The 23,795-nt window shown below is 47.5% G+C and overlaps 1 protein-coding gene across 7 annotated transcripts in view; it reads right to left on the bottom strand.

Annotated features, from left to right (window-relative positions):
• pum1 (pumilio RNA-binding family member 1) overlaps positions 1–23,795 on the bottom strand; it is a 507,081-nt gene that overhangs the window by 73,489 nt on the left and 409,797 nt on the right. The window lies entirely within an intron of this gene.

Here is a 23,795-nt window from a genome sequence, read left to right as displayed (position 1 = left end):
TTTTGTACTCTTTAAAAATTCAACTGATGCCTGTTAAGCCATTTGTGTGTCTCAGTCACACTGAGAAACGCATTATTAGTACTATTGATTTCATTCATGGTTTTTTTTTTTATGTGAAGCTAAATGGAATTTTAAATCGTAGTGTAACCCTTTGTGAAGTAGTGTGTGCATACACAGAACGAAGTGGAGCCAGCCAGTGTGCCGTAATGCTGTCGTTCCATCAAGGGACTATTCTGGAAGAAAAACAAGAGACCGCAAAGTTTCACCTCCATCAGTTCCATGCAATGAAACACTGTGTTTAAAAATCTCCTTTGATCCCTCTTAAATTCCCCATATCTTTCAGGGTGTCATTATTCTAGGAATCGTGTGATTTTCAGTAACGTTGCATATTCTATTACTGCGTCTAAGCAATGTTAGGGATACACCAGTATTGGTTTATCGATTTTTACCTGTTCTTTCAATGTGAAGGTAAAGTCACTTTTTGATTTATTATTCCTGTTATTTTTTTAACCTTACTCATCTGATTTACTGTTTCATATAGGAAAGCCAGTACTGTCATGACACGGTAGCCATGGTAACTCTCCACCTGTTCTTTTTGTTACTCACTATATTGTCTTGTAATCTTAATTCAGGGTTTGCTTTTTGTTTGATTTTTATTATCAGAGTAATTCTGATCATACCACTGCATGTGCCTTTTTGTATGGCTCAAAGGGAAAGCTCTGATCACGTTGTTTAAACCCAGTATATAAGGTTTGAATTGTGACAAGTGTCTGCTCTGTATATTGACTGTATGAAGAACTACATTCACTACTGCCTGCTTATAATACCTCACAGCACATGGGCTCCTCTCAGACTCAGCCTTCTATGTACTGGCAGCTTTTGTTTTACAAATAAACACGTTGTATCCAGCTTGGCTTTCCGGTGTTTCTTTCCCATAAGATCAGATGCGTGAGAAGGCCGCTTGTCTGCTCTGGTCACAGTGACGGCCGGCCTGCAGCTGCTTCACTTGGGTGCTTCGTCTCTTCTGTTCTAGAGCGGTGGAAAGCAGAAGGGAGGCCAGTGTTTGGAGAGCCAGAGAGTCCTCCGTTCGGCAGGTACAGGTGTAGAAAGACCAAGGCAATCGTTCTAGATTGGTCACGCATTTCTCTGACATTTGTTAAACAGGTAAGTATGTTATATATTCTACAACTGTATCAGGTTGTACTGTATCTGTAGGGCCTTCCATCACAAGGATCCCAAAGCGCTTCACACAAAAAAGAACAATAAAACATTCCATTAAAGTCTCAGACAAAAAATTGAAATTAAAAAAGAAACACAAAATGTTGTTTTATAATTGTAAAATTAGAAAATGAAGATAAAAAATAAAACAATTCAAAACTCTAAAACAAACATTATAAAATTGGCTTTAAAGACATTAATTGTGGGGCTTCTGAGAGGCGTATCCGGTAAAGGTGCTCCGAGGCTCGAACCGGCAGCCTCCAGGCTATTCCACTGTTGACCATGGACGGGAGATCCCAGGGGGTGGCACACAATTGGCCGAGCGCTGCCCGTGGGGGAGGGGCTTAGGACGGCCAGGGTGTCCTCTGTTCACCGCGTACCAGCGACCCCTGTAGACTGGCCGGGCGCCTGCGGGCTTGCCTGTAAGCTGCCCAGAGCTGTGTTGTCCTCCTATAATTAATTGGCGACTACTAAGAAAAAAAGGGGGGGGGGGGGACTTTATTGTATAATTAGAAAAACTAAGAATAAAAAAGTATTTTTTTTGTAAAAATCCATTTTCAGTCTTGATTTCACAACAGTAAGAGTCCCAGCTTGCTTGGCAGAGGAAAGCAGAGCACTCCAGTGTAGGCGTTTTGCAAGAAAAGGCCCTTCCTGCCACGCTATTGTTAGATTATTATTTGATAGCACATTAACCACAGAGCTTTCACTCCAGCCACTGAAAGAGTATTTACTCTCTATACGAATTGCATTAAGTTTGTAACTCATTAATCTTTCTAGACCGTAGTTATAGGGGGCTGAATCAAAGGTGTGTTTTACAGTATAGGTGTTGTATTCTCCATTCTTCCTCAAGAGGTCGCTAGTGTTTATATGTTGACAGTTTCTCAATGTTTGGTGGCTACCTCTAATCAAGCTGAGGGTATTTCTCTTGCACTCTGTGTCAGGGGGTCTGTCATCTGGGGGCAGCCGAAAGCACACTGTCTAGTTGAATAGAGGTGGCCCAACACACAAAGATGTGTGGACACAAAGACTTTTAATTGATATCAGAAAGAGCCTGAGAGTGTCTGAGTGAGTATCGGTGCTTTGGGTGTGTGTGCGTTTCTGAATACATGTTCGGAACACAAGAAGTATCGCGCTGGTCTAAACCACACGCGTAGCAAGGGTTCTCTAAGCTTTACTTTCACTTTTCCCTCGTTCTGCCTCTGAACACCTTCCCCCATCAGCCAAAGCTGAGGGGTTGATATACATGTGACCTCACAGAAATGAGCCAATCAATCAATCTGAAGATGGACACATTCTGCACTGCGTTAGCAGTATAGCAAATAATAAAACAATTAATATAAAATAACACAAATACACACAGGGGTGAGGTGTACCCCGCCACACACACCTTGTGTACTGGGGTGATCTTAATGTCTCCAACATGCCCAGTACTGTATTGGGCTCTCCATATTATACTGCATTGAATTTGCTGTATGAAAGCCATGATGCTGTTAGTCTATACACAGAACATTATCCATGTAGGAATGTTTAATCTGCTAAACTCCGAGTTGTTTAGCTGAAAACACATGGAATTAATTCCACTAGTGACTGGAACTCTGCTGAATTTGTTCCATCGTCCATGTGTTCATCTAATCCAGTTTATTTGAATCCAAATCCAGAACATTAATATGCCCGGCTGAGTCTCTCTCTCACTGTCTCGGTCTCTCTCTCGCTCTCTCTCCTGATGTAAAAGCACATGAACAGGGCTTTCACCCAAAGTGCTAAACAAGAAGATGACTGAGAGACCAGGTCAACTGATCACAATAACTTATCATGACTCATTTGAATTCAAGTAAAGATCACAACCCATAGTTGATGCTGTGATTGATTTTGACTTGGTAGTTCTTGTCACTTGGTAGGGTGGTGTATATTATTTATTCTTATTTACAGGGAAAGCTGCTTGAATGCAGGGTTGATTTGTACATCATGTTTTCAGTCATTGTGAGTGCTGCTGCTGCTCGGACGGGAGACTCTGAACATGTTGGGATGTTTGCACCCTGCGTCCTGCAATCAAGCGGTTTCATTCCCACCGTGATTGAGCTCGCTGGACAGAAGGGTCACCCCAGAGGAGTGTTCAAGTGATTGTGCTCTGCCAGCCTCGCGGGAGCCCACTCTTAAACCCCGTCACTTATTGGGAGCTTCTCTGGACTCCTCTACTACCATTGGATTGTGGCACCCTGAGGCACGAGCAAAGACATTTCAGTGAAGCACAATGAAAGCATAGTGAATAGCAGGTCAATATTGTGAAGCGTACTGGAGACTGTGGTTAACCAGGATACAGCTTATAGCTTGAGAAACTGGAAATCTACCATAGTAAGCACATGCCCAGTGCCACTGCCTGCCAGTCAGCATCATTTGTCATCTTGGTCTTGATCCCACATGGAAACGACAGCACAGCTCTGCAGCATCAGTAATGAATCAATCCATTGCAATACTACTGTACCACCTCAGACTGACAGCACAGCTCTGCAGCATCAGTGATGAATCAATCCATTGCAATACCACTGTACCACCTCAGACTGACAGCACAGCTCTGCAGCATCAGTGATGAATCAATCCATTGCAATACCACTGTACCACCTCAGACTGACAGCACAGCTCTGCAGCATCAGTGATGAATCAATCCATTGCAATACCACTGTACCACCTCAGACTGACAGCACAGCTCTGCAGCATCAGTGATGAATCAATCCATTGCAATACCACTGTACCACCTCAGACTGACAGCACAGCTCTGCAGCATCAGTGATGAATCAATCCATTGCAATACCACTGTACCACCTCAGACTGACAGCACAGCTCTGCAGCATCAGTGATGAATCAATCCATTGCAATGACCACCTGAATCAGCATCCAATCCATGCAATACCACTGTACTGTGACAGCACAGCTCTGCAGCACTGATGAATCAATCCATTGCAATACCACTGTACTCAGACTGACAGCACAGCTCTGCAGCATCAGTGATGAATCAATCCATTGCAATACCACTGTACCACCTCAGACTGACAGCACAGCTCTGCAGCATCAGTCAGTATGAATCAATCCATTGCAATACTGTACCACTGTACCACCTCAGCACTGACAGCACAGCTCTGCAGCACAGCTCTGCATCAGTGTACCACCTCACACTGACAGCACAGCTCTGCATGAATCAATCCATTGCAATACCACTGTACCACCTCAGACTGACAGCACAGCTCTGCAGCATCAGTGATGAATCAATCCATTGCAATACCACTGTACCACCTCAGACTGACAGCACAGCTCTGCAGCATCAGTGATGAATCAATCCATTGCAATACTCACTGTACCACCTCAGACTGACAGCACAGCTCTGCAGCATCAGTGATGAATCAATCCTGCAGCATCAGTGCAATCCATTGCAATACCACTGTACCACCTCAGACTGACAGCACAGCTCTGCAGCATCAGTGATGAATCAATCCATTGCAATCTCACTGTACCACCTCAGACTGACAGCACAGCTCTGCAGCATCGGTGATGAATCAATCCATTGCAATACCACTGTACCACCTCAGACTGACAGCACAGCTCTGCAGCATCAGTGATGAATCAATCCATTGCAATACTACTGTACCACCTCAGACTGACAGCACAGCTCTGCAGCATCAGTGATGAATCAATCCATTGCAATCTCACTGTACCACCTCAGACTGACAGCACAGCTCTGCAGCATCGGTGATGAATCAATCCATTGCAATCTCACTGTACCACCTCAGATGGCAGGCAAATTTGGAAATGCAGCGGTTCCGAGGGCTGAAGGAATGTAAGGTTTGGAAATGCAGCAGTTCCGAGGGCTGAAGGAATGTAAAGTTTGGAAACTCAACGTTAAGAAACATTTTATAGCAAACATGCACCTGTGTTTTCATTTTTAAACATGAGGTCTGGTATTACACCAGGAATCTCTTTACTTTCTGGTAGTCTTTTCAAGTAGAGTGAAATTGTCCCCATCCCTTCAATGCCTTTTTGACTTTCAAGAACCAACCAGCTGTGTCCCCTAGTGACTGACATGCTTTGCAGCCAGTAACAGGCTTTGACCCTGAAGACACTGCTCAGGCGAAATGACCGGGACATTACGTTTTTTCTTAAGGAATGGGAACGATTTCCCATAGTCCTCTGGAACACACTTTCCCTCTCCCTTCTCCATTCCCCCCTTTACCTCCCTCTTCTCTCTCACACACTGGTTCCAAATTAGAAGCTCAACACATCTCTCTCTCTCCATCTCCCTCTTCTCTCTCTCACATCCTGACACATTGGTTTCAAATTAGCAGCTCAGCACATCATTCTCATTCTCTCTCCCTCTTCTCTCTCATTCTCGCTCTCTCACTCATTCTCTTTCTCTCCCACTCAATCTCATTCTCGTTCCCTCTCCCCCGCTCTCTCTCTCCCCCGCTCTCTCTCTCTCTCTCTCTCTCTCTCTCTGTGAAAGGCACAGTGAATGGGGCTGACAGTGAATTAATTTAATTGAGTTGCTGACTGTGACCTGGACTCTCTCACTTACACTGTACTCACACTTTATTATATTAGTGAGACATTGTCTTGGCTCCTATTATATTATAATTTATGAATCCTAATTCAAACACAACTTTTTCTCACACGCACACGCACGCACACAGACAGGCTTGTCCTGTAGCATGGCACGCCCGTCGCTTTGAGGAATCCTTTCAGAGGGGGCTGCCTCACTCGCTGTGTCTCGCTGGAGAACTGCTGGTTACAGTCTCTCTTCTGACTCCTGGCTGGAGTCCTGTGAGGTGTGCTGACTGTGCCCCCCCTCTGTCTTTCACAGCCTTGCTCCTGGCTGGAGCCCTGTGAGGTGTGCTAGCTGTGCCCCCCCTCTGTCTCTCACAGCCTTGCTCCTGGCTGGAGCCCTGTGAGGTGTGCTGGCTGTGCCCTTTCTCTCTCTCTCTCACAGCCTCGCTCCTGGCTGGAGCCCTGCAAGGTGTGCTGACTGTGCTCCTCTCTCTCTCTCACAGCCTTGCTCCTGGCTGGAGCCCTGTGAGGTGTGCTTGGCTGTGCCCCCTCTCTCTCTCTCACACAGCCTTGCTCCTGGCTGGAGCCCTGTGAGGTGTGCTTGGCTGTGCCCTCTCTCTCTCTCTCACAGCCTTGCTCCTGGCTGGAGCCCTGCAAGGTGTGCTGCCTGTGCAGTGTGCTGGCTGCGATCCTCTCTCTCTCGCATAGCTTTGTTCCTGGCCAGAGCCCTGTGAGGTGTGCTTTGTATATATTTACAGTTTTTTTTTTTTTTGTGTAATTGCTGCTGAAATCCCTCCAGAGGCTCTTAAAATCGAGGCACTGTTTCAAAGCTACCTTTTCATGGGAAAAAAAGTAGATTTGAGCTGAAATATATTACTAATAGAGAGCTAATCTGTGCTTCACTGTGTTTGTCTGATTCCCACCGACAGGTCCTCTAGGTACCAGTGTAACCAATGGTGCTGCTGGCTTTTATTTGATTCGGTTGGTTTATATTGTTTTAACCAAATCCTGACATTAAATGTTAATAAGTCAAGTCTAATCAACATAAACCTGACCTTGTAAAATCTGATGACTGACAAATCTGATGGTAACTGTCAGCCAATGAGAATGCAATGCTTTGCTGTTCAGAATTTTATATTTATCTGTTGAGATTGATCTGATGCAGATCTCCTGGGTTCTCATTGAGATGCAGATCTCCTGGGTTCTCATTGAGATGCAAATCTCCTGGGTTCTCCTGCCGCAGTTCTTTTGGTTTTGTCAACTCTTGTAAAGGTTGAAGGGCTATGTGACTGTTGAGAGAGAGAGGAGCTCATCTCAATCCTGATGTGTTACGCTGTTGTCTGAACTGGATTTGAACCCAGGACTGCGGAGGGGATGAAAGGCTGGTGAATTGGGCTCCTATGCTCCCCCATGCTTTGCTCTTCACGTATCTCGGTTGGTAATTGACACATTCAGTGTCTGGTACCACCTAGACAGACAGTCCGCCCTTCACTGTAATTACAGTGTAACACAGATCTGGGAATGTATGCACCTCAAGCGTTCTTTCGTTCCCTCATATTTATCCATTAATCTTTTTGTTATCCAGTCCAGCTATCCTGAACCTTCAAAAGGCTCAATCAAAAAGATGAAACTTAGCTCAAGTACAGTAGACGAAGGGTTCTGCTTGTGGTTCTTCAGTGTGCTGTATGTTTCTTCTAGTGGGGAGTCACAGTTAAATCATACCTTCACAACACTCAAGCTTTGCCAGGATCCTGACCAAGCTGTCATGCTTAGCTGCCATGTACAAAGACAACATCTCACTTTGCTTGTCTTGCATGAAGGGGTGGGGACAACTTCAGTCTTCAGAGAAAATGACCAAGGAAGTGCTACACAATCTGAAAGCAAGACTTGCAAACAGAGATTTCTTTAGCCTAGGGCAGATATTTTTCATATGCAAATGTTTGCTGAAACAAATCAAAAGGAATTGGCATCTTAGCCCTTTCAATTGAAGGGAGAGGCAGAGGCTAGACTTGAACCGCAAGCCACCCTGTTCCATAATGAACGTCTTCCCATTCAGAGGAAGCCCTGTAGTGGAGAGGTAAGAACATGTCTAGCCTCATCAGCGGCTAGGATGAGATCCATTACAATAGGTTTCCTTCAGAAGTGCACATGTATGTAACGAATGGATGTGCTTGTGGGCTGAAGCATGGAATCGTTTTGCTGAGGATGCAGAGAGCTCAAGCAGCTTCACCCCGCTCCCTGTCTTTGTTTTGGCTCTAGTGCCAGATTGCTTTTGACACCAGCTTCCTGGCATTACAGAAAACATCCATCTGGCCTGCCGGCCACTGAGCAGAGCACTGCAAATTAGGCTATTAGCACTCTGTGGATAATCAGTCAGCCAGTCAGGTCTGGCTACATGATGATGAGGTCATACTGAGGGAGGAAATCCACGCCTGTGCTGTTCTAGAATTACAGCTCCTCCAATAGGATCATACTGAGGGATGGAATCCACGCCTGTGCTGTTCTAGAATTACAGCTCCTCCAATAGGATCATACTGAGGGATGGAATCCACGCCTGTGCTGTTCTAGAATTACAGCTCCTCCAATAGGATCATACTGAGGGATGGAATCCACGCCTGTGCTGTTCTAGAATTACAGCTCCTCCAATAGGATCATACTGAGGGATGGAATTCACGCCTGTGCTATTCTAGAATTACAGCTCCTCCAGTAGGATCAGACCTAGGCCTAACTACTCTCTGAGTCACAACTTTAACCCCCCCACCATGTCCAGATAAAGCAGATATTCCACAAAGCCTGCTTGACTGAAGATCCACATGCATCCTGTAATCCCACTGTCTGTCTAGCCCACTTAGTCATTCCAGCGTGCAGATCTGATGAGTGCAGAACGAAGGTTATCTTCAGGAGTGGATCTGCTGCAGTGCTTCATTTTAACCATCAGCAGGCTTGAAATCCAGTCTGAACATGACTGGTAACGACAACAAGGTGCAGGACTCTGAAAGAACTGGGTACTCATCCAAGCACTTGATCTATAAGTGCTTAGGGGCATTGTTGAGTTTTAGCTGTGCCCCTAACCAGGAGCTGCCTGAGCTCCCCCAGGACACTGCCCATGACATCATCGTGGAGGGGGGGTGGGGGTTTCTTTCACAGTGTGACAGGGGGTGTAGAGACAGGGAGAGGTAGAGGGAGTGTAGAGACAGGGAGCGTAGAGACAGGGAGAGGGAGTGTAGAGACAGGGAGAAGGAGGAGTAGTGTAGAGAGTGTAGAGACGGGGAGAGGGAGTATAGAGACAGGAGAGGGAGTGTAGAGACAGGGAGAGGGGGAGGAAGTGTAGTGACAGGGAGAGGGAGAGGGGGTGTAGAGACAGGGAGAGGGAGTGTAGAGACAGGGAGAGGGAAGGAGAGGGACAGAGAGGGGGTGTAGAGACGGGGAGAGGGGGTGTAGAGACAGGGAGAGGGAGTGTAGAGACAGGGAGAGGGAGTGTAGAGACAGGGAGAGGGAGTGTAGAGACAGGGAGAGGGAGAGGGAGCTTAGAGACAAGGATAGGGAGTGTAGAAACAGGGAGAGGCAGAGGGGGTGTAGAGACAGGGAGAGGGAGTGTAGATACAGTGAGAGGAAGAGGGAGTGTAGAGACAGGGAGAGAGAGTGTAGAGACAGGGAGGGGGAGAGGGAGCGTAGAGACAGGAAGAGAGAGAGGGAGTGTAGAGACAGGGAGAGGGAGAGGGAATGTAGAGACAAGGAGAGGGAGTGTAGAGAGAGGGAGAGGGAGTGTAGAGACAGGGAGTGTAGAGACAGGGAAGGGGAGAGGGAGTGTAGAGAGAGGGAGATGGGGTGTAGAGACAGGGAGAGGGAGTGTAGAGACACAGAGACAGAGAGAGGGAGTGTAGAGACAGGGAGGGAGTGTAGAGATGGGGAGAGGGGGTGTAGAGACAGGGAGAGGGAGAGGGAGTGTAGAGACAGGGAGAGGCTGTGCAGAGACGGAGAGGGGGTGTAGAGTCAGTGAGAGACTGTGCAGAGACAGGGAGAGGTTGTGCAGGGACAGGGAGATGGAGTGTAGAGACAGGGAGAGACTGCAGAGACAGGGAGAAGGGTGTAGAGACAGGGAGAGGGAGTGTAGAGACACAGAGACAGGGAGAGGGAGATGAGGTGTAGAGACAGGGAGAGGGAGAGGGGGTGTAAAGCTAGGTACAGCAAAGAAAGGAGCCAGATCCAGCACAGGGGAGCTGGGTACAGCACAGGAAGTCGTGGTATAGCATATTGAAGTAACTGACTTTCTCTCCAGATTGGGATGTTCTGTAAGTATGAATCACTCCCAGTATTTGAAGACTAGGAACGTGCAATAATGCACAGTAGAAGCATGGTAAAGAGAATGTAACAGGCACAGTAAATCATTAAGAAGTCAGGTATGAAAACACAAGGCAAACTAAACCCACAGCTGCAAAATCAAGGGAAAAACAAACAGAATGTAACCCTAGATGTGCTATTAATAGCACCCCCCCACCCCTTCGGGAGGTCCCGCACACAGCGGGCAGTGGGAGTGGAAATACAGGCACACAGGACCCCATTCTCCCCACTGCAGCACACTTCACACCTCTCCTGCACTGCAGCTGGGTACAGACCAAGGTACGCAAGGGGAGCTCCAACATTGATTCACTTTGAAAAGTGCCCCTCAGTAAAAGCATAGCAAAGTGCAATGAAGCACAGTGCATAAGCATTGTAAAGCCCACAGAGGTGTAGTAATGCATTTTTAAGAAACACTGGAAACCATGGTATGGTGAATACACAGTGTGTGTGTGTGAGAGAGAGAGAGAGAGAGAGAGAGAGAGAGAGAGAGAGAGAGAGAGAGAGAGAGAGAGAGAGAGAGAGAGAGAGAGAGAGAGAGAGACTGACTCAACCGTACCTATTAATGTGTGTGTTTAACAAAAGAAATATTTGTGTTTGAGTTCTAGGTTATTTCAAACTTAACAAAAAATCTTCATCTCAAATATTGCACAGATTAATTTTTTATTAGTTTGGAGTCAGAGGTGTCCCTTCACAAAAGCTGGGGGGGAAGTTGAAAGTGCATTTAGGGGCTCCTTCTCCATAATAGTAAAAGTAAAAACAAAAACAAAAAAACAAAAGTGGCATTGCATGAATAAACCCCGTGAAGCAACGGATATCGTATAGGCTTCATTTTAGCAAAGATGCCAACCAGGACACCAAAATCAAGTTTGTTATCCAGTGATTTTTCAGTTGCCATTACAAGCAGATCACTCAGGCGAGAATGGGCCATGGAAGTTCGTAATTAGTTTTTAATCAAACTTAAAACAGAGAACAGAAGCTAATTGTTGCAGCGGTTACTGGAAGAGTGAGGACTGCCTTGATGATCTGCAGTAATATATATATATATATATATATATATATATATATATATATATATATATATATATATATATATATATATATATAATATATATAAAACAAGCATCATTTTAGAGTTACACCAGCTCAAAAGAGAATAAAAACTACGCCGGGGCCAGTTTAGCTTTTCGTTGTCCTCTTCGACCCAGTAACTTCTTAATGAGTTAAAAATGGAACTGGCTAACATTACTTTGCTATTTTCTTAGTTGCTGTGAAGTGATAGAGTTTATAATCTAAGCACTTTGACGGTCTATGCACAACAGACACAATCCACACGAGCGAGCAAATTCGACTCATAAAGCCTGCACACCGGGAGCGAAGCGAACCACACGAATACAACACGAGTGCAACAACACGCACTCACACACTTACACACTTACACACTCACACACACACTCACACTCACACGCACACGCACACTCACACACTTACACTTACACTCACACACTCACACACTTACACTCACACGCACACTCACACGCACACTCACACACACACTCACACACACACTCACACACACGCACACTCACACACACACACTCACACACTTACACTCACACTCACACGCACACGCACACTCACACACTTACACTTACACACACTCACACACTTACACTCACACTCACACGCACACACACACGCACACACACTTACACACTCACACACTTACACTCACACACGCACACACACACACTCACACACACACTCACACACACACACACACACACACTCACACACACACACACACACACACACACACACTCACACTCACACTCACACTCACACGCACACGCACACGCAATCGGCAACTGTTGCTAGTCATGAAAAGAAAACACTTGCTCTTTTTGTGGAGACGAAATAAAATAAATAAAGCAGAAAGAAATAGCTTGCGGGCACTCCACACACTAAACAGGGGAACAGTTCGGGGAATACCACCGGCTTCTTAAAAACATAATGTGAATGTCATTGTTGCTAAACATTATTAAAACAAAGAAGCGTCATTTTACACAAATACCAAACCAGTGTGTGGCGCTCCCCGTCACTTTGACTGCAATGAAAGTGAATGGAGAGAGATGACGCGCCATCAATGTTCAATTGTTCTGCTATTTCTTGCCATGTGGCGTCCTTCTTTCTATTGTCTTTATAATCACGGACACTGGCATCATAACAAACATTGTATTTTCGACTTGAATAATTAAATTCTCATTGAAGTCCATTTTGTTAATTTATTTCTGTGATAATCTCTGAATGAGCCAGCCAGTCACAGTCTGACAGGCACTCCCTGTGATCTCATTTCTGATCGGTCCATTGCGACTCGAATAGCTTGTGGCGCGAATAGGAATAAACAAGTGCCGCTCTCAACGCTGCGGCGTGCATCGCTCCATTTAAACCAATAGGTTGCATTATTTTGAATATTATTAATATTATTCGCTTCATTCGCGTCCGGTGTGCACAGCCCTTTACTGACAAGTTCCCAAAGCACGGCATACACGCTTCCGCGTAATTGATCAGTGAAGCGCACCTTTCTATTGGTCTTGTTACAGCACAGCAGCTGCTATCGGTAATTTTGAATTTCAGTAAATGCAGATTTCGCAATAACGTGGGCGAGGCTGTTGCTATGACGTTTTTTAGGCAGAACAATGTCAAAACGTAGCATTGCAGCTGTTGGCAAGAAAGGAGAGAATGTTTCATTCAGCAGCGTCAGGTTGTCAGGCTAGCCGCTGCACTTTCGACGAGGCATGAGCCCTTTCCTTTAGCCTTTTAACTTGTGTCAGAAACGGCCGCCTCCTGCCAGTGACGCCCTGCTTGCAGTGTGCGGGACAGTATTCAATGCGCGCTAGCCGGTCATTTTAAAAGGACCTGACTGCCATGCGATCGCACTTGTAAACTCCGGGGGCGAGGGTGCAGCCCGGCCGCCTTCAGCCCCACGCTGTCCCGGGGGCAATCCCAGCGCAGCGGCTCGGAATCTTCGGAATGTTCCATGACGTCACCTGCTCGCTGCGCTCTCCAGCGGGGGTGGGGGGGAGTGGTCGAGAACTGACAGAACGCTCCCAGAACCAATACCCTCAGCAGAATGCCGGCGGTCATAAATACCCAAACCTTTCTCCTGTCCAGCTGCACCGATCCGCAACCAAACACCGCAGACAGGGGGCATGCGAGCCCCGGGCCGCCTGCGCTTCACTGTGGAGTAAATGGCTTCAGCTGCAGGATAGCTTGCGTCAGGTAAGAGCCCGGGAATGGCACGGAATTATTGATCTGACAGCGCTGCTCTGGAGCTCGGCAATCGCAGAGAACCGCGCCGATGGGAATCACTGCACACACGGTGTGTGCATCACGGGAAGGCGGTGTGTTTGGAAGTGTCTGGCAGGCAGGCTCTTATCGTGTCACGGCATCTTTATTAATGAGATGCGGAGGATTTGGGAAAAAAATGCAAAAGGAAGAAAGAGAGACAGCTTGGCTAGCAACAGGATCTGAGATGTAGATCCGGAGAGTTATCACCCGCCACACAATGTATTATTATTATTATTATTATTATTATTATTATTATTATTATTATTATTATTATTATTATTATTATTATTATTAATCATGTGTTTTTCTTGCTGTTACGATATACGGTGCGGTCATTGCCTAGCTGTGCATCATGTCGCCTGCATTCTCTTTCTTTGTGTATTGACAGCACACGTTTGGGTGCCACTATTTATTTCGCTAATAATAATAATAATACGGTGTGTCGTCATGTTTTAACGAACAGTAATACCCCTATAGAGTGGAGGCTGGGCAGCTTTGCTCACTACAGTACCGGCTCACAATGCCTTGCTTCCCGGGTTCTTTATTGGGTTTTTTTTCTTCCCCAAAACAAAAATAGAAAGTACCGCCTGCATGATCACAATGAACCCAGAGAAGGGGTTGCGTGCGTATTAGTATTATTAGTATTATTAGTGTTAGTATTATTATTATTAGTATTGGTTCTGTAACGCTGTTGTTTTTATTTCTTGCTGTAAGGTATTTAGATAGAAAGCGCTCTTCTCGCACCGCTTGCCCATATCAGAGACGAATAGGGAGTGTTCAAAAATACAGACTGATGAAAAACGCGCAGTTCACAGAAATAATGACGGGGTGATACTGGCGTGTAATGTGATTTCTTGGTATTCAACAGTTTTCTTAAGCTGCTGAAAGCCCCTTTCATACCGCCGAGGCAAAGTGCCTGTGTTCTGTTATTATGCGATCCGCTAGTGGAACTGCTCTTTGAATTTGCACATGGGGGTGTGGTATATTATAATATTATAATGACCGTGGTGGGACGCTGTGCACGGTCAATCCCGGGTCAGTCCCTGTGCGTGTGTGTGTGTGTGCAGGGCCGGGCTCTGGTAGACAGTAGTGCAATCAGCTGGGACGCGTATTCGCTTAGCCTTGTCTACGAGTGTTTGTTTTCTTGCACAGCGGGGTTCTGTGGCTGCATTGATCTGTACGGAGGCGCAGGTCAAGCGCAGGCTGCACTGATCTGTACGGTAGCGCAACAATCCCTTGTATGTTGGGATTTACGTACCAGCACACAGATAGCCTTCTAGCCTGGTTTTGAATATATCGTGTCATGCTTTATTTTAACAGCGTGTTGTACGGCTAGCCACAGTATAGAGCATGTTATTAGGTCACCTGTACATAATGTATGTTCCGTTAACACTGTAAAGAGAGCTGCGTTAGCGCTCACCGCCCGCTGTTCAACTCCACTGAGCAGGCGTGAGGAACACGCAGCTGCAGCGGGACACCGTGCACGTGTGCGTGCGTGTGTGAGCGCGCGCGGCGGGCAGAGCTTGGGCAGCACATGCAATGGGGCTGACTCGCCAGGATTTTTATATTTAGGGAACATTTTTTTTTAATGAAAAGCTTTCTGCTTGGTAATTGAAAAAAAAAAAAAATCTGCCCACGTGGTGTAAAATTGTGATCTGAATGATGCTTGTGGAGCTGGCTAACCGTTCCAGTTGATCTGCTGTGTTCCTGGGTAGTTGTTCTCAAGGCTTGGATTAAGACTGTTGTTTTTGGAATGGATTTCACAGCCGTGCAGCACGCAGTGTGCTGCAGGGCTAGGGTTCACACAGGGGCACAACCCACCATTAGCTCCTGGCTCCCAAGTTTGCACTGTAGGGTCCCGATTAAAGGGAATATTTGGGGTAAAACGATTTCTAGTGTATCAATAAAATAATGGTATCATGATGATATTTTGTATATAATGCAGTGTATTGAATTGTGATGGGGCTGTGTATTGTGATGCATGACCAAAGCAGGGCACAATTTCTCAGCCTCACTGATCTTGCCTTTAACTATAAAGTCAGTCATTAGTGATCATTTTGTCTCACTTCATACAAAGTAGCCCATCAGGACCATGCGCTCTATGGTGCTGCAGGTATGGTCTGGGGACCGGTGTACTGTTACACCCCAAGTCAAAGTGTCCTTATTCACAATCTGCTTTCTGATACAGCCGGTGACAAATGGTTAATCCACGGAGGAATACAGCGGACAAGACTTCAAAGAATTCAATTTTAGTGTAACACTGAACATGATCAGGGACAGTGCCTGCAGCATTGAGTAAGATCAGTATTAATGTGATGGAAGAGGTTTGCATGCCTAAAATAAGAGTCCTCGCGCAGAGTTTCATTGACAGTGTAGAAAGGCAGTACTTTGGTAATGCATTGCACACAGTGTTACTGGTCTTTGTGTCAACTGCAGTAGTACAGGAGTCAGTGTGTCAGCATGTACGTGTGTGTGTGTATCAATGTGTTTCTAAGGTAACAAACTACATTTTTGTTTGTAGTTTACACATATAGAAAGGCTGGCAATGCCATCTCAAGTTAAAGGGAAATTAAACACATGGCTTTGAAGCACTGATAATGTTTCACTGGACATACCTGCGGCTCATCTCATGTGCACACCATGGGCAAGAAAGATGAGCCACCTTGCTTCAAAACTACTGACCAGTGGACAAAAAAATTAGGAACCCTGCCAAAGCAGTGTCAATAAGGTGTGTACGCTTATCGGAGCGTGTGGCAGGTCTGCAAGGTACTTCAGCTGTTCTTTAGGAACACCAGACCCATCCCTCAGTAACACTGATACATAGAGGATGTGTCTAATGTCACAAACGGGCTTCAGTGCTTGTTCCAAACATGGCCAACCTCGGAAGTTCTTGTCCTGTGTTGAAGGTCACGGGGATTGTGGGATAGCATTGTGCTGTGTTTTACAGAAACCCGTTGCAGTATTACATTCAGAAAAAAAACACCCGAGCAACGGATGCTGCAGCTGAAAGAACGTTCATCGCTGTTTTTATTTTCTTCGTTCTCCCACATTTTCTTTTTTTGGCCAAAATCTTCTTGACAGCCATTGCAGTCGTGAAAACAGTTTGAAATGTGCTGCGCTGTTCCCCTGTCAGCTTCTTATCCAGCACATGCCTCCCTGATACGTGATGATGGAGTTCCTTTGATCACATCGGGTACGATGTAGCAAACCAGGTCAGAAAAAGCAGCTGCGGCTGGCCAGGCCCGATGTGGCCGGCAGTGGAAGCACCCCTGTATTGAGCCGCTCGGCAGTGGAAGCGCCCCTGTATTGAGCCGCTCGGCAGTGGAAGCGCCCCTGTATTGAGCCGCTCGGCAGTGGAAGCGCCCCTGTATTGAGCCGCTCGGCAGTGGAAGCGCCCCTGTATTGAGCCGCTCGGCAGTGGAAGCGCCCCTGTATTGAGCCGCTCGGCAGTGGAAGCGCCCCTGTATTGAGCCGCTCGGCAGTGGAAGCGCCCCTGTATTGAGCCGCTCGGCAGTGGAAGCGCCCCTGTATTGAGCCGCTCGGCAGTGGAAGCGCCCCTGTATTGAGCCGCTCGGCAGTGGAAGCGCCCCTGTATTGAGCCGCTCGGCAGTGGAAGCGCCCCTGTATTGAGCCGCTCGGCAGTGGAAGCGCCCCTGTATTGAGCCGCTCGGCAGTGGAAGCGCCCCTGTATTGAGCCGCTCGGCAGTGGAAGCGCCCCTGTATTGAGCCGCTCGGCAGTGGAAGCGCCCCTGTATTGAGCCGCTCGGCAGTGGAAGCGCCCCTGTATTGAGCCGCTCGGCAGTGGAAGCGCCCCTGTATTGAGCCGCTCGGCAGTGGAAGCGCCCCTGTATTGAGCCGCTCGGCAGTGGAAGCGCCCCTGTATTGAGCCGCTCGGCAGTGGAAGCGCCCCTGTATTGAGCCGCTCGGCAGTGGAAGCGCCCCTGTATTGAGCCGCTCGGCAGTGGAAGCGCCCCTGTATTGAGCCGCTCGGCAGTGGAAGCGCCCCTGTATTGAGCCGCTCGGCAGTGGAAGCGCCCCTGTATTGAGCCGCTCGGCAGTGGAAGCACCCCTGTATTGAGCCGCTCGGCAGTGGAAGCGCCCCTGTATTGAGCCGCTCGGCAGTGGAAGCGCCCCTGTATTGAGCCGCTCGGCAGTGGAAGCGCCCCTGTATTGAGCCGCTCGGCAGTGGAAGCACCCCTGTTTCGAGCCGCTGTGGACTGTACACTGAGAGATCATTGCATTGGGAGTGTAGGGACAGTAGTGCACTGAGGGATCATTGCATTGGGAGTGTAGGGACTGTACACTGAGGGATCATTGCATTGGGAGTGTAGGGACTGTACACTGAGGGATCATTGCATTGGGAGTGTAGGGACTGTACACTGAGGGATCATTGCATTGGGAGTGTAGGGACTGTACACTGAGGGATCATTGCATTGGGAGTGTAGGGACTGTACACTGAGGGATCATTGCATTGAGAGTGTAGGGACTGTACACTGAAGGATCATTGCATTGGGAGTGTAGGGTCTGTAGTGCACTGAGGGATCATTGCATTGGGAGTGTAGGGACTGTACACTGAGGGATCATTGCATTGGGAGTGTAGGGACTGTACACTGAGGGATCATTGCATTGGGAGTGTAGGGACTGTACACTGAGGGATCATTGCATTGAGAGTGTAGGGACTGTACACTGAAGGATCATTGCATTGAGAGTGTAGGGACTGTACACTGATGGATCATTGCATTGGGAGTGTAGGGACTGTACACTGAGGGATCATTGCATTGGGAGTGTAGGGACTGTACACTGAGGGATCATTGCATTGGGAGTGTAGGGACTGTACACTGATGGATCATTGCATTGGGAGTGTAGGGACTGTACACTGAGGGATCATTGCATTGGGAGTGTAGGGACTGTACACTGAGGGATCATTGCATTGGGAGTGTAGGGACTGTACACTGATGGATCATTGCATTGGGAGTGTAGGGACTGTACACTGAGGGATCATTGCATTGGGAGTGTAGGGACTGTACACTGAGGGATCATTGCATTGGGAGTGTAGGGACTGTACACTGAGGGATCATTGCATTGGGAGTGTAGGGACTGTACACTGAGGGATCATTGCATTGGGAGTGTAGGGACTGTACACTGAGGGATCATTGCATTGGGAGTGTAGGGACTGTACACTGAGGGATCATTGCATTGGGAGTGTAGGGACTGTACACTGAGGGATCATTGCATTGGGAGTGTAGGGACTGTACACTGAGGGATCATTGCATTGGGAGTGTAGGGACTGTACACTGAAGGATCATTGCATTGGGAGTGTAGGGACTGTACACTGAGGGATCATTGCATTGGGAGTGTAGGGACTGTACACTGAGGGATCATTGCATTGGGAGTGTAGGGACTGTACACTGAGGGATCATTGCATTGGGAGTGTAGGGACTGTACACTGAGGGATCATTGCATTGGGAGTGTAGGGACTGTACACTGAGGGATCATTGCATTGGGAGTGTAGGGACTGTACACTGAGGGATCATTGCATTGAGAGTGTAGGGACTGTACACTGAGGGATCATTGCATTGGGAGTGTAGGGACTGTACACTGAGGGATCATTGCATTGAGAGTGTAGGGACTGTACACTGAGGGATCATTGCATTGGGAGTGTAGGGACTGTACACTGAGGGATCATTGCATTGAGAGTGTAGGGACTGTACATTGAGGGATCATTGCATTGGGAGTGTAGGGACTGTACACTGAGGGATCATTGCATTGGGAGTGTAGGGACTGTACACTGAGGGATCATTGCATTGAGAGTGTAGGGACTGTACACTGAGGGATCATTGCATTGAGAGTGTAGGGACTGTACATTGAGGGATCATTGCATTGGGAGTGTAGGGACTGTACACTGAAGGATCATTGCATTGGGAGTGTAGGGACTGTACACTGAGGGATCATTGCATTGAGAGTGTAGGGACTGTACACTGAGGGATCATTGCATTGGGAGTGTAGGGACTGTACACTGAGGGATCATTGCATTGAGAGTGTAGGGACTGTACATTGAGGGATCATTGCATTGGGAGTGTAGGGCCTGTAGTGCACTGAGGGATCATTGCATTGGGAGTGTAGGGACTGTACACTGAGGGATCATTGCATTGGGAGTGTAGGGACTGTACACTGAGGGATCATTGCATTGGGAGTGTAGGGACTGTACACTGAGGGATCATTGCATTGGGAGTGTAGGGACTGTACACTGAGGGATCATTGCATTGAGAGTGTAGGGACTGTACACTGAGGGATCATTGCATTGGGAGTGTAGGGACTGTACACTGAGGGATCATTGCATTGGGAGTGTAGGGACTGTACACTGAGGGATCATTGCATTGAGAGTGTAGGGACTGTACATTGAGGGATCATTGCATTGGGAGTGTAGGGCCTGTAGTGCACTGAGGGATCATTGCATTGGGAGTGTAGGGACTGTACACTGAGGGATCATTGCATTGGGAGTGTAGGGACTGTACACTGAGGGATCATTGCATTGAGAGTGTAGGGACTGTACATTGAGGGATCATTGCATTGGGAGTGTAGGGACTGTACACTGAAGGATCATTGCATTGGGAGTGTAGGGACTGTACACTGAGGGATCATTGCATTGAGAGTGTAGGGACTGTACACTGAGGGATCATTGCATTGGGAGTGTAGGGACTGTACACTGAGGGATCATTGCATTGGGAGTGTAGGGACTGTACACTGAGGGATCATTGCATTGGGAGTGTAGGGACTGTACACTGAGGGATCATTGCATTGGGAGTGTAGGGACTGTACACTGAGGGATCATTGCATTGGGAGTGTAGGGACTGTACACTGAGGGATCATTGCATTGGGAGTGTAGGGACTGTACACTGAGGGATCATTGCATTGGGAGTGTAGGGACTGTACACTGAGGGATCATTGCATTGGGAGTGTAGGGACTGTACACTGAGGGATCATTGCATTGGGAGTGTAGGGACTGTACACTGAGGGATCATTGCATTGAGAGTGTAGGGACTGTACATTGAGGGATCATTGCATTGGGAGTGTAGGGACTGTACACTGAAGGATCATTGCATTGGGAGTGTAGGGACTGTACACTGAGGGATCATTGCATTGAGAGTGTAGGGACTGTACACTGAGGGATCATTGCATTGGGAGTGTAGGGACTGTACACTGAAGGATCATTGCATTGAGAGTGTAGGGACTGTACACTGATGGATCATTGCATTGGGAGTGTAGGGACTGTACACTGAGGGATCATTGCATTGGGAGTGTAGGGACTGTACACTGAGGGATCATTGCATTGGGAGTGTAGGGACTGTACACTGAGGGATCATTGCATTGGGAGTGTAGGGACTGTACACTGAGGGATCATTGCATTGGGAGTGTAGGGACTGTACACTGAGGGATCATTGCATTGGGAGTGTAGGGACTGTACACTGAGGGATCATTGCATTGGGAGTGTAGGGACTGTACACTGAGGGATCATTGCATTGGAGTGTAGGGACTGTACACTGAGGGATCATTGCATTGAGAGTGTAGGGACTGTACATTGAGGGATCATTGCATTGGGAGTGTAGGGCCTGTAGTGCACTGAGGGATCATTGCATTGGAGTGTAGGGACTGTAGTGCACTGAGGGATCATTGCATTGGGAGTGTAGGGACTGTACACTGAGGGATCATTGCATTGGGAGTGTATGGTCTGTAGTGCACTGAGGGATCATTGCATTGGAGTGTAGGGACAGTAGTGCACTGAGGGATCATTGCATTGGGAGTGTAGGGACTGTAGTGCACTGAGGGATCATTGCATTGGAGTGTAGGGACTGTAGTGCACTGAGGGATCATTGCATTGGAGTGTAGGGACAGTAGTGCACTGAGGGATCATTGCATTGGAGTGTAGGGACCGTAGTGCACTGAGGGATCATTGCATTGGAGTGTAGGGACTGTAGTGCACTGAGGGATCATTGCATTGGAGTGTAGGGACTGTAGTGCACTGAGGGATCATTGCATTGGAGTGTAGGGACTGTAATGTTTCCAGCCTGTCAGAATCGGAGGGATGCTGCAGGGGAGTTCGCAGTGAAATTCATTAGAGCCCAGAAGGGGATTTCCACTTCCCTCTTATTACAATGGGCTCAGTGTCTTTCACCAAACACTATCCAGCTAAGGCCTGAAATCCTACCAGACTGGTTGCTGACACATGCTGGTGCTGCTGGTGTAATGTGTTGAACAGTGCCGAGATCCGGCCTCTTCTCTGCATGAGAGAGCAGAGTGCAATACTGGTGCACCCTGACCGCTCCCCCCTCACTGTAACTGGCAGTGATACACTGGGGGGGCTAATGATCTGAACAGCAACGATCTAAACACCAAAGGGATGGGAATAATACTCCTACTGCATAGCAGTTTCACCCATGCCAGGCTTTCATTTGTGCTTGATTAGCCTCTGTGTATCGTTAACAAGCTCAGGCATGTCTTATTAAATCATGGATCAAACTGCTATGCAATGGGAGTCTTATTTCCATCCCTATATATATATGTATATATGTTACGATTCCTTTACTATGTTCTGATGTTTGCAGTCAGGGTTATTCGGAATGAGTTCAAACATCATGTCATAGTTGGAGAAATGAATAAATTAAAATGAATACATTAAAATTGGATTTGAATCTTTTTATTGTTAACCCTCCTGGTTCCCCGGCATGATGATGTTGTGAAGCAGTTTACAGGGAGGGGATGGAGAGCTGAATCCACGGATTGCCCAGTTCTGTTTGTGTGTGTGTGTGTATGTATGTATGTATGTATGTATGTCAACATGGCATAAAAGTGAATTATTCAAGTTTGAATGTCCGGATTGTTAAAATAACAAGGCAGTGTATTGTGAACTCTGAAAAGGCTGATGCACTTTCAGCACCTCGCACAGATCCCAGAACATTTCTATTTGCAAGGTTATACAAACTGCTCTGGGAAAATCTGCTGGGGAACTTGACCTTGGGATAGTGCATATACAATAGAGTATACAGTATTGCAATATATTGCTGTGACGTGCTGCCTGGTCCTCTGAAATGGCAGTGATGCCACAGGGGTGCTGTGCTTCTCCTCACACTGAGACATTGTTTTTCAATGACTCCCCCAGGACAGCCCGACTGCGATGGATACAAGGCAGCGCCTCGGGGGCTTTGCCTGTGTAAATAACATTAATAGATCAATATTCAGATCTGGCAGAGGGTCAGGGCTGGGACACTGTTATCAAGGCTTGTGGTGGAGAGAAGACTGTAGGGGTTCTGTGGAACAGTGAGTGGAGAGAGGAAGGATTCTCCAGTGTGCAATACTGTGGGGAGCAGCGAGTGGAGAGAGGAGGGATTCTCCAGTGTGCAGTACTGTGTGGAGCAGCGAGTGGAGAGAGGAGGGATTCTCCAGTGTTCAGTACTGTGAGGAGCAGTGAGTGGAGAGAGGAGGGATTCTCCAGTGTGCAGTACTGTGTGGAGCAGTGAGTGGAGAGAGGAGGGATTCTCCAGTGTTCAGTACTGTGAGGAGCAGTGAGTGGAGAGAGGAGGGATTCTCCAGTGTGCAGTACTGTGTGGAGCAGCGAGTGGAGAGACGAGGGATTCTCCAGTGTGCAGTACTGTGGAGCAGCGAGTGGAGAGACGAGGGATTCTCCAATGTGCAGTACTGTGAGGAGCAGCGAGTGGAGAGACGAGGGATTCTCCAGTGTGCAGTACTGTGTGGAGCAGCGAGTGGAGAGAGGAGGGATTCTCCAGTGTTCAGTACTGTGAGGAGCAGCGAGTGGAGAGAGGAGGGATTCTCCAGTGTGCAGTACTGTGAGGAGCAGCAGTGGAGAGACGGGAGTGTGAGAGAGCAGCGAGTGAGGGAGGGACTCTCCAGTGTTCAGTACTGTGAGGATTAGCGAGTGGAGAGACGAGGGATTCTCCAGTGTGCAGTACTGTAGAGCAGCGAGTGGAGAGACGAGGGATTCTCCAGTGTGCAGTACTGTGTGGAGCAGCGAGTGGAGAGAGGAGGGATTCTCCAGTGTTCAGTACTGTGAGGAGCAGTGAGTGGAGAGAGGAGGGATTCTCCAGTGTTCAGTACTGTGTGGAGCAGCGAGTGGAGAGACGAGGGATTCTCCAATGTGCAGTACTGTGAGGAGCAGCGAGTGGAGAGAGGAGGGATTCTCCAGTGTGCAGTACTGTGTGATACAAGCAAAGCAAAGAGCTGTAGTTTAGTGAAAGCACGGGGAAGTGCAGAAAGTGTGCTGCAGCCTTCTAGAACTACCTGCTTTCCCTTATAAAAGATGTCCATAGTAAAAACAGAGGAAAGTGTGGTAAAGCACAGTA

This window comes from Polyodon spathula, chromosome 32 (assembly GCF_017654505.1).
Source record: "Polyodon spathula isolate WHYD16114869_AA chromosome 32, ASM1765450v1, whole genome shotgun sequence".
Taxonomy (NCBI): domain Eukaryota; kingdom Metazoa; phylum Chordata; class Actinopteri; order Acipenseriformes; family Polyodontidae; genus Polyodon; species Polyodon spathula.
Note: the sequence above shows the minus strand (reverse complement) of the source record. Positions and strands in the feature narration are given on the sequence as shown.